General features: G+C 38.5%; 1 protein-coding gene across 11 annotated transcripts in view; it reads right to left on the bottom strand.

Annotated features, from left to right (window-relative positions):
- chd9 (chromodomain helicase DNA binding protein 9) overlaps window positions 1-12,438 on the bottom strand; it is a 277,289-nt gene that overhangs the window by 249,121 nt on the left and 15,730 nt on the right. Inside the window, exon 1 of one of the 11 annotated variants that reach the window (XM_039762893.1) lies at window positions 11,238-11,256. The exons of the other annotated variants lie outside the window; for them this stretch is intronic. The gene's annotated coding sequence lies outside the window, so the exon portion shown is untranslated. Of the gene's footprint in view, window positions 1-11,237; window positions 11,257-12,438 lie in introns of those variants that run through there. 11 annotated transcript variants of the gene reach the window in all.

The raw sequence follows: 12,438 nt of genomic DNA, 5'->3' as shown, positions 1-12,438 counted from the left end.
TCTTATTTTTTATATTTTTTCTTTCTTCATCTTGTAAATCACTTTGAGCTACATCATTTGTATGAAAATGTGCTAGATAAATAAATGTTGCTTTCTTTGCTTGTGTATGCACCTGCAGTAAAACCATGTCGGTGTATGTGATACATGCACCAACATTTTGATAGCTGCCCTAAAATCATAGATATTTTTTACTAAAAGGCGTCTCATTCATGACCAAATACCACCCTGCACCAGTCCTTCGGGTTTCACAATTAAGCCCACTGTTCAAGCTCTCATTTGCATATATTGTGAGGTCTGCTGCAGCATTATGAGTGAGCCACCTGTTTGTTTTGTACATGCATTTTGCTCTATTCACAATGTGCCACTTCGCATGTTCTCCTTTCCCAATGTCAAATTGATGCTGGTGGTATACTGCTGCCTCGCAGTTAGGAGACCCAGGTTCGCTTCCTGGGTCATCCCTGCGTGGAGTTTGCATGTTCTCCCCGTGTCTGCGTGGGTTTCCTCCGGGTACTCTGGTTTCTTCCCACAGTCCAAAGACATGCAGGTTAGGTGGATTGGTGATTCTAAATTGTCCCTAATGTGTGCTTGGTGTGGGGGTGTGGCTGTGTGTGTCCTGCGGTGGGTTGGCGCCCTGCCTGGGATTGGTTCCTGCCTTGCACCCTGTGTTGGCTGGGATTGGCTCCAGCAGACCCCCGTGACCCTGTGTTCGGATTTAACGGGTTGGAAAATGGATGGATGGATGGTATACTTTGTATGCCACGTGTGTGTAAACACTGCAATGCAATTTTAAGTGTATGCATATACTTTTTAAGCTATGTGAAATAACATTAACATATGATGTTTTAATTACATGTACAGTAATCCCTCCTCGATCGATAGGTGAAAATCCGCGAAGTAGAAACCATGTTTGTATGGTTATTTTTATATATTTTAAGCCCTTATAAAATAAACTCTCCCACACTGTTTATAAATATTCCCCGCACAGTTATACAGCATAATCCCTTTGTATTCTCTTAGATATTAGGTAAGATTCATTGAAATTATGTATGTAAACACACTGTTTATATACAGTAAAACCTAAATATTATTTTAAAGATATCGAGTGTCTCCGATATCACATGTTACAGCCATTACAATAGAAAGGCAACCAGCAATAAATACGTACAATGCAAGAAAAATAGCATACAGTAAATGTGTACAGTGACAGTAAACGTACGTATCTATACTAATAAAAGGGAAAGCCCTCACTGACTGATTGACTGACTCACTGACTGACTCATTGACTCATCACTAATTCTCCAACTTCCCATGTAGGTAGAAAGCTGAAATTTGGCAGGCTTATTCCTTACAGCTTACTTACAAAAGTTAAGCAGATTTCATTTCGAAATTCTACACGTAACGGTCATAACGGTCGATAACAGTCGACAACGTCCGCCATGTTGAACTTTCTTATTTATGGTCCTATCTTCACGAAATTTGGTAGGCGGCTTCCCTGCGCTAACCGAAACCGATGTACTTACTTATTTTGATGGTATGATGCCACTGTCGGCCGCCATATTGAACTTTCACAACGTCACTAATTCTCCAACTTCCCGTGTAGGTAGAAGGCTGAAATTTGGGAGGCCCATTCCTTACAGCTTACTTACAAAAGTTAAGCAGGTTTCATTTAGAAATTCTACGCATAACGGTCAACAACGCCCGCCATATTGAACTTTCTTATTCATGGCCCCATCTTCACGAAATTTGGTAGGCGGCTTCCATGCGCTAACCGAAACCAATGTACATACTTATTTCGGTGGTATGATGCCACTGTCGGACGCCATATTGAACTTTCCAACGTCACTAATTCTCCAACTTCCCGTGTAGGTAGAAGGCTGAAATTTGGCAGGCTCATTCCTTACAGCTTACTTACAAAAGTTAAGCAGGTTTCATTTCGAAATTCTACGCGTAACGGTCAACAACGAACGTCCGCCATGTTGAACTTTCTTATTTACGGCCCCATCTTCACGAAATTTGGTAGGTGGATTCCCTGAGCTAACCGAAACCAATGTACGTACTTATTTCGGTGGTATGATGCCATTGTCAGCCGCAATATTGAACTTTTCAACAGGCTTTGTTACTTATGGGCCCATCTTCAAGAAATTTGGTACACGGGTTCCCAACGCTAACTGAATCCTACTCACATATATATATCGCCCATAGCCTGCAGCTCGGTCACCGTGTGAGGTGGCGTTGGGTCCCCCATCCCAACGCCTCCCACGTTGTTGGCTGCCTGCCTATATAAGACCGTCCGTCGCTCCGGTCTCTACATTCCCTTCCTTGCTTCGCCACAAGATTCACGTCTCCCTACTAATAACTACAGCCTTTTTGTTTAATTCACGGCTTCTCCACTGTTTTATTGTTTGTTTATTACAATTATAGTTATTGTATAGGTATTTTAGACTTGCTTTACATTGCTCAGGTACCCATTTCCTTTATCATTCCAACCCCCATTACCATGTCTATCGAGGTGATCACTATTGATCAAAGAACTGTCACTTACCGAGTGGTTTCCATGCCCGGAGATGGCACCTACCTTTTCCATTCTCTTTGTTACATATTGCACAGCCATATCAGGCTCACTCTTGATATCCGGAGGAACATTCTGTCTTATGTATTGAATGACTGGGACAGGTTCAAGATGTGGACTGATGACGGTACAGGAGATAATTATACTACACAGGAGCACTATAAGAGTGAAATGCTTAAGCCCTTCACCTATGGTTCTGCATGTGAGTTGATGACTGCCGCTGAATTGTTTGGTTGTCGCTTTAAAGTGTACCGAAATAGCCAAACATTTTACAACTTTCGACAACCGCCAATGCCTCTTAAACATTTTAGATTCACAGGTGACGATTTCTGTATTGGACACTTTGATGTTTATGAATGTTTAAACTCTCAAAAGCTGGATGTGAAGTTATCAATGAAACCGGTTGTGTGCTTACAACGCTTGACAGATGCCGAATGTCACTTCAACACAACAAGTCTTGCAAATACTGTCGTAATTGAAACAAACCATAAAACTCAAACCGATTATGACAGCAGCAATCCAAGCTGTCAGATTTGAGACAAGATTACTTTTCACATGGCCAACTGTAAGTTGCATGCTCAAGAATAAGCTCAGCGCACAGCTTCGTCATATTACAACCAGAGAGACGAACTGACAATGTGGTATACAAAGAGATCCTTAACAAATAATTATTGGCATATTTTCCCTCAGTTTAAAAAAGGTTTAATTTTCTTCTTAATAAAAATTTTAATGCAGTACTTTGCCGCTGCGAAACGCGGGTATTTTGCTATATATATATATACAGGTATAGCAATATAGCATATATATATATATATGACAGCAACACTTATAACAGTGACAAAACAATTACATTGACAATCATGTTACGTTATTTTTAAAATGTTTCCTTTTCTTTTTCATAACTTCTTTAACACACTACCTCTCCGCTGCAAAGTGCGGGTAGTTTGCTAGTTATCTACTAAGCTCTTTAAGTAGAAAATTAATTATGGTTACTCACCAACAATGACACGATGACTTGTCCAATAACAATGAGTTTAATTTTACTGCTCAACAAAGGACAGCGTTACAGCCCTTGTAAAGGAGCCACTTCAGGCGATTGTGTAGCACTGCCGTTGTTCTTCTTCTGGCAGTCTTCAATCCAAATCCCTAAAGCAGATTCCATCTAGACTACTGACTTATTACATCCACTTACAACTCGTTTTGCACCCTGGTTAAAAGGACACTGCGGCCATAGATCTTATATTCCTTTCCTACTTTTTAAATAAAAAGAATCGTAGCCTCATTGATGCTGTAATGGCGTCCTACAGCGGTGTAGATTTTCCCTTCCTTCAACAAACGCAAAACATTTACCTTTTCGGCAATCGTTAACATCTTCCGTTGGCGCTTGGGCACGGCCCCTGAAGAAGTAACAGGAGCAGATTGTTTTGGAACCATGATGAAGGGCTTGACTACGCACAAAGATAAACACAAAAGAGCACAAAAGTTAACTCTTTACACAGCGAAACACGTTGATGCTGAATGAGCAAGACGAGACTTCCTGGATAACACTGCATTCAGCACACAGGAACTTAACTGCATGCTCTGATTGGTTAGCTTCTCAGTCAGGAGAAATTAACTGCATGCTCTGATTGGTTAGCTTCTCAGTCATCCGCCAATAGCGTCACTTGTATGAAATCAACTGGGCAAACCAACTGAGGAAGCATGTACAAGGAAGTGAAAAGACACCTTGTCCGCAGAATCTGCGAAGCAGCGAAAAATCTGCGTTATATATTTAGTTATGCTTACATATAAAATCCGCGATAGAGTGAAGCCGCGAAAGTCGAAGCGCAATATAGCGAGGGATTACTGTACTAAAAAAATGAGTGATTATAATTGATATTTTTACTGTGATCAACATTATAGTGTGAGACAATTCATATTTCGGTAGCAAAATGCAATGTGACATGCAGTTTTTCCTGCCTGACCAACTTCTACCCATATCTTCTTTCTACTACTGCAAACCACTACTATACACTTATGGACAGATCTAGACTGTTCCAGGGTAATGAAGCATAGAAGCAAATAATCATTAAAAAGATTACTGAAGGCCACAATTACACACCATATATACAACCCTCATTCATACTGAAACAATACCGAATCATCAATTATTTTAGCATACATGTTTCTGCAGTGGAGGGTGGTACAGAAATTTTTGGACACGCAAATGTGTATACATGTGTTTACTCCATCCCTTTAATTGACCGCCAAAAAGAATGACCAGCTAAGCAACAAGGCAACAACACTATCTAATTAAACATAGTGTCACCTTAACTGTGTTACGTCACTACTACTGCACCAGAGTATTTCTCTGTTTTAACAGAAATTAATTTTAAAATCAGTAAATTGCACAGTCTTCACTTGAAACACAAAAAACTATAAAGTATATAAATATTTAACAAATGATTGCAATCTATAATATATTGTTTAGAGTGTTTGAGGCAATATAATATTTTTAAAAATTCTCAAAATCAGGGTTGGAGGAGTCCTAACAATAAATGTATCTAAAAATAAGGCAAAGAATTATGATGGGAACATCTAAGAGCTCATGTGGATATCACAAAGTACATTTAAAAGTGTGAAGCACAAAGATGCAAGAAGCTAACCAAAACAATATGCATGCATGCATGAAAACATACATATAAATAATTATATATATATGCTGCATTCTATCTACACTTTAAATGCTGTTGATATTGTATTATTGCCACTTTTCCAAATAGGTTTGCACAATATACTGGTACTGGAATAGTACAGAAAAACCTAATTTTTTTTTTAAAACAGTACAGTACCAGCATTTCAGAATTTTCAGCACTGGAAGTTAAAGTCAGCTTCCCTCTCATCTCCCCAATCCACCTACATGACACGCGTTATTGCAGTTATGGAAAAACATCCATTTAGTAGACATCACAAAACTACACATTTCTACACAATCAGGACTTCTCAAGTAAACCAACCCCCCAAAACCCCAAACATTACATCAATGTGATTGCTATGTGATAGTGAAGGCTATCAAGAGGGAAACGGTCCATAGTGCAGAAAGATGGCATGTCACACCAGAGATGCCAGAAAATGCACGGTGCATCAGGGAGGCTGGAGAAAGATGGGTGGATTTGGAGCTATCCATTATTAGCTTTGGAATTGTTTTGGTAGCAGTATTGAGGCCCGAAAGCTGGCATCAACAATGAAGTAAAAATTTTAGTACTGATCGAATTCTGAGGAGACATGCAACTATGTACACGTAACAGTAAACAGGAACTTGTAATAAACAGGAACTTGTAATAAACAGGTAACAAATGCAAAATGAGTCCAAAGTGGAAAAGGCATAACCTAATTTGTAATGCACACATTTTCTTTCAAGGTCACAGTCCTCCTATCCTTCAGCTAGTGACCTATTTCAGTTTAGAAGGAAACAACTTAAATCTTGACATTCATGCCCTGGAAGGTGACCCTATTATTGTCCTCTTTTTAGACAGAATTACAACAACCAGTTATGTATGCTATGTACTTTTCCTTACTAACTAGATTTATTTTGGTCCAAACCTATATTTCTCTATCCATAAAAAAGCAAAGCAACCGTAAAACCCAGTTTTTAAAAAAGGAGGTGCTAATGCATATATAAAAGAAAAATATATATGGAAAAAGTCATAAAATTACAAGTCGTCTATTAGGAACATGTGAATGTCAGATCATGAAAACCTGAAAATCTGGGAGCTGCTGTGCCTGTTTATATTCCACCCAAACTTTTGTGTGTGTATGAATGTCAGAAAGGTTCATCCATTGGATTTACTTTCTCTCACCAGATACATCTAACACACCAAAACTCCTAAATTATGCACATTCTGAGTTACTTCACTTACAGATATTTGAAACCCCCATTTCAGCAGAATCAATTGTAATATACACATGGCAGGAGAATGAAAAAAATGGAAGACAAAAGCTTTTTTTATGATGAAGGGCATTAGAATGGCCGTGCAGCATTGGGCCACACATTTCAGCACTGACAACAAGTGACGTTGATGAAAATACAGGTAAAATTCCGTTACAACGAATAACATTCCAACAAAATTTTCATTACAACAAAGTATTTTTACGGTCCCGACAGTTTCCCCATATGATGCAAGTCTATAGAAATCTTGTTACTACGAAGTACATTCAGCAGATACTTTCATTACAACGAAGTGCCCAAAAGACCTTGAAATGCCTGAATGAATCATCCCCAGAGCAGTTAGTTCTTTGGCCGCAGCTCAGTTGTGCACAACAATCGTCCAAACAGAAACATTGTAATTTTTTTTTTTCCTTTCTTCAAATTTTCCTTGTACTTTTTTTTGCCTTTTTCATTTCCTGCAGTTCTCAGTGATACCATTTGTTTATAGCTCATCAACATTTGAAAAACATCCACTGGAATTTAACTCATTGTCACCCTCCTATAGAAACGGCAGACAAGAAAAAACGATAACAGTTCACATTAGGAAAAAAAAAACTTTACATTATTGCAGCTCTTGATTGCGGCAAAAAGAAAAAAGATTTTGCCAGTGAATTAGTAATTTCACCATCGACGCTGTCTCTTTCTTTAAAGACCGAGCAAAAAAAGAAGAAAAATCTCGGGTTGCAACGTATGTGAACTGCTGCATTTGAAAACATTGAAAAAGCCGTTTTTATGTGGTTCGGTGATGCTCGTTCAAGAAACATTCATATTAATGCGGCACTCAGTCAAGAAAATGTGAGGTTTGCAAACTCTCTTGCGACCTCCCCCAACTAGACAGCACGCCGAAGAGCTTCCCAAAGTGTGATCGCCACGTCTATGGAAGAATGTTTATCTTTTGCCGGGGCAACAGCAGGCTCAAAGCTATGCTGCGTCTCTCAGCCAAAGCAAACAGAACAAATATCGATGGGAGATGCAAGGAACATTGTAAATGCAGGTAACAGGATTACTTGATCTCCAATCTGGCCACGACCCTGCCTGACTGCTGTGTCTGTGTATAGCAGAGTGGAAGATCAGGCTACAATAAATAAGTGTGCCATTCCTGTTTCAAGCTGAATAAAGCTGGTTTTCCTAAAGTACTGAGACTAAGCCTCGTGTTTTGGGGTTCAAGACAGGGGCTTATAGTGCGACCCCGATCTTTTATGATTTGCTTCCGTGTCGCTTCACTGCAGTGCTATCAGCCTGTTGTTGCCATACCCCAACAATGGACAAACAATCTTCCACAGACGTGTCGTTACCATTGGGTGGGGAGTGGAGGGTGGGGTCTCAAAAGAGTTCAGAAACCTCACAATATGAAGAAGAAAAGGATGATTTGGCTCCTGATTGATAACTGTGCTGCTCACAACATGCTTCTCGTCAGCATAACTTGTAGGTAGGAGGAGATTAAAAATAACGCGAAAGAAGCTATTGAAATGATTGCAAACACTAACAAATACAGAATCTCGTTTCAACAAAATTTTCTTCACAACAAAATATTTTTTAGGTCCCTGGGAGTTTGTTGTAATAGAATTTTACCTGTATTTTCATTCAGTTAGATGAAAGCACAAGTTTGGTTGACTGTGCACATTCATTCTGGAAAGATTTTTTTCCCTAATAAATCTCCTTTTCATCATCATCCTGTTTAATTCAGTTAAGTTGAACTTAATAATAACAAACTATGAACAGGATAATGATACTCATTTGTCTTTAAGAAAGAAAATATTGGTCATCTCAGGTATGACATCTTATTTTATACAATTTACTCATAAATAAAGTGTTGATGGTAAACTACAAGAAGCCCACAAGTAACACTGATGGTTTTATTGCACTGTACTGTATTGCATTATTGTTATAGTCTACTAGACATTAAGCCCGTTACAATAATGGGCGCTAGAACAGTAGTGTATAAACATTAGTAGGAACAGTATATATCAAATGGCAAGGGACCTTGACCTGATTCTGTTTCTTGTCTTAATTTTTTTTTTGTCAAAAATATTTTTGCAAGAAGCCTAAAGTAAAATAATAATAAAAATAAAATAGAAATGTATATGACAATACAGTAAGTATAATTAATATTGCCTTAGTGTAAAACTTTGTAACCATCTGTAAGACACAATATCTGAAGAAGATATTTAGGTAAAATTTTCTATTTTTTTACCTCATGAAATTTTTCTATACAATCTCATTATAGACAACATTTCTTGTAAATATTCTGTCTAAGTTTGGCAACAGTTTGCCTTGTTCATGAATCTCTACAACCTTGACAACCACATCTGGAAAACTTCTAACTCTTGATAATGCAATATATAACTGACTGTGGCCGGATACTGGTTCTGGCAAGTAAATGGCAACTTTTTCTAAGGTTTGCTCTTCTGAGTCTTTCTCTTTAGCGCGTTTTCTGACAGTCATTTTCTTTTTCTTCAATCGATCTATTTGCTCGTATTTTTCTTTGTCTTTCAGCCTTTCTTTTATTGATGTATACTTGTTGAGCTGACCGTTCTTCCAGGAGATGTTACTTATATAGGATTTGATTGTCTGTGTCTTTTGTCCAACTTGACGTGTCCTTTTTTTGGGTGGCATGTTGTTAGTAGATACGTCTGTAATTTTTCTCCTACAGTAATACTGGCTTGTATGTGGCTGTAATATGCATCACTGTATTGTGTGTCTTTAAATTTTCTCTCGCAGTAATACTGGTTTGTATTTCCGTAAAATGCCTGTCATTTTCTCTGACAATAATACTGGCTTTGATGTCCGAAATATGACTTTAATTTTCTGTCACAACAGTGGGCAATCAGCAGTGTCCCCAGCAACTGATGTAATGTGTGGCGTGCTGCTTATAATTGTGCCTGTGGCGTCTCCCCAGCAAGTACTGTGCAGTTCCCCAGCAAGTATTTTAATCTGTGGGGGCGTGCAGCTGATTTTTTTATGTGTGGCGTCTCCCCAGCAACAGATTTTATGTGCGCGGCAGCGACTACCCAATCAGCACTCTCCCCAGCAATGGTGTCCTTTATATCTTATCATGCGCGGCTGTGGCAAGGCCATTCACTGTGTGCCCAGCTTCCAGTGTATGCGCTTTATTTGCTTATCATGCGCGGCAGCGGCTAGGCCATTCACTGTGCACCCAGCTTCTAGTGTGTATGCGTCCACAGTGCTGAGCGCATGGGCGGGGCATGGTACGATGTGCAGCGCGGCTTGCACATGCGCACTTCACCAGAAGACACACACACAGGTTTTATTAAAGAGGATTATGCAAGTAAACAACAGTGGGAACAAAAATAAAAACCAGATATACTGAAATGAATAGATTATTTTTTTAATCAAAACTTAGCAGTTCATATTATGCAAGTTGTCAAAGCAGGCTGTGCTCCAAGTGACATTTTCTACTTTGGCAACTTGAAAATTTTACTGCATTAACTGTACAGACACTTGCAGTTTTATGCTCTTTCAGGACAGCTATGTTTCTTTTTTTATACATTTTATAGATTTCAGAATAGAACATTCTGCTCATATCCACGAAGGTTTTCATCCCAGATCCCCAAAGTTGTGTGTATTATATTAATATTTAATTTATATTAAAAGATATGCAATTTCCAAATAAAATTATCTATGACTGGGTATGTGTGACAGTAGGGCTTGTGATGGACTGCTGCATTACCTGAGATTAGTGGCTGCCTTGCAGCTAGTGCTTACAGGATAGACTCCACCAACCCACAACCCTTAATTGGTATAAATGATTTTTGAGAATGTCAGAGAGACATTAATGCCATCATGTGGATACTACAAAGTGACTGCTTGCAACTATCTCTTTTGTCTTATAAGGAAAGACCAAATCCTTTACAGCACACCAAATGCTAGTGGCCCAAACAATTGGGACACCTTAATATCAGTTAAACATTTTGTAACAGATTTTCCAACTGAAAATCAAACTTCTTTCTTTTAAATTACAAGTTACAGACACCAGGATTATTAGTAGCATTTCAGCTAATGGGGTAGGTTAATTTACTTAACAGAGAACAAACATACTCAATTCACCTCAGGATGACTTGACAGTTCACTAGGCTTCCCTTTACATACACAACCTATTCCTGCTCATCGGTAACAACATCTGGAACATTGAAAGCGTAGACTTTAGAGGACAGCTCTCACAAGAGAGAAGTTTACATGAAAGAAAGAAATTAAATCCGAAGATTCTACAGTATAAATCATTCCTAAATAGAACCACCAAAGGTATCTAGGAACTTTTTTTTTGGTAGTTGGTACATAGTATTAATCCCTGTGGAGAAATTGCCTTTTCGTATGACCTTTGGAGGTCAGAGCTCAGGATCAGTCACCGTATAGCGCACTGTATATAGTTATATGAAATATTAGTATTTTATCGAAGATCAGAATGAGCCACTATCAATTTATCACTTGTGATTATGGTTTACTGGTGGACAGGGGTGCAATCCAATTGAAATTAGTAAAAGTATACAAATACAGGCAGCATATAACTGTCACTATACTTAATAAAGTAGTTAAAGGATTTTGAAAGGGTGGGTGCAAAGGGTTCCTCCTTAGCAACTAAAAGATAAACAGATAAGGGCAAAAAGAAAAACAGAAGCACCACTGAATGATCCACTACAAGCTTATTTGTCCGCTGCAGCCTGAGCAAACTTGTTCACCCACCTTCTATACTCTCCTAGTGTCTTCATGTTTTCATCTGATAAGCAATGGGCAAAACTGTGTTGATGACGAAGTGGCATCAAACACCCAGTGTTTCTTCTCTCTCGTAACATGTTTCCAGTGCTGTACGTGGGGTTACTATATTCTTAGGCAGAGAACATGCCATATATGCGTATGCATGAGAAACCAGAAAGAACGATAGTGGCTGATTTTGGACAGTCAGATGCCTTGCTCAGCTTCCTGTAACGCCCTAAACACGCCAGAGGCAAAACAAAACCAGATTACTTACAAGTCAGTGAAGACAAAAGCAGCACACACCTCCTTCAACTCGCAGACATGTCTTAACAGAAGGCATAACAACCCACTTGACATTCTCAGTCTGAAGAATCATATTCCACACTTTGCTCTGCCTAATAAAAATTTATAAGGCTAAAGACTGTAATGGACACAAATGTCTGCAGCCCTACTGCAGGCAAAATTTTAGCAACATTGGTTCCATCTTTCAATTAATATTAATATATAAACAAAGATATAATTGCAGAATATAAAAGGATAGCACAAGGTAGATCACACATTTATATACTGCTGAGAGGGCAAGCAGCTTTAAAATTAGAAAAAATAACGAACTGCTACAAGACATTTATGTAAGGTAAACTAAGTTAGTCAATGAATAGAGATCTCGGGAGACACAGTGCATTTTTTTTTTTTTGCAATTGCCCCCTAAGGCCCATTTTAATATAGCAAAAACAAATGCAATATCTATCATTTCACAGCATCCACAACCAGGGTCAAAATGCTTGAACAAGAAAGGAACACAAATACAAACCATGACTGCACATTTATCACCCACACAAAATAAGGAAGTGACCTCTTCAGACGTGACAGCTTAGATCTGTCTGTGGCTAATGAGAAGTAATTCTGAGAGGAGGCTGCCAGTCCTTGCACCTGTCAGTCTTCTTTTTTAGATATGCAGTCAGTATATCCACAGGGATGCATACAGATGATCTACAACCGTACCACCTGAAATTTGAAGTATGGAACAATATGAATGCAATTGTCTATAATATTTCAGGGAAAGATAAGAATGTGACATGATCATAGTTTTAATGTCATTGTAAGGGTATTTAAGCCCTCTCTTTTAAAAAAAAAAAAAAAAAAAAAAACAAAAAAAAACTACACATCCCCAACCCTGAAATATAAGTAT

This window comes from Polypterus senegalus, chromosome 9 (assembly GCF_016835505.1).
Source record: "Polypterus senegalus isolate Bchr_013 chromosome 9, ASM1683550v1, whole genome shotgun sequence".
In the NCBI taxonomy this organism is placed as follows: Eukaryota; Metazoa; Chordata; class Cladistia; order Polypteriformes; family Polypteridae; genus Polypterus; species Polypterus senegalus.
The sequence above is the reverse complement of the archived record's forward strand: the minus strand, read 5'-3'. Positions and strand labels throughout refer to the sequence as shown.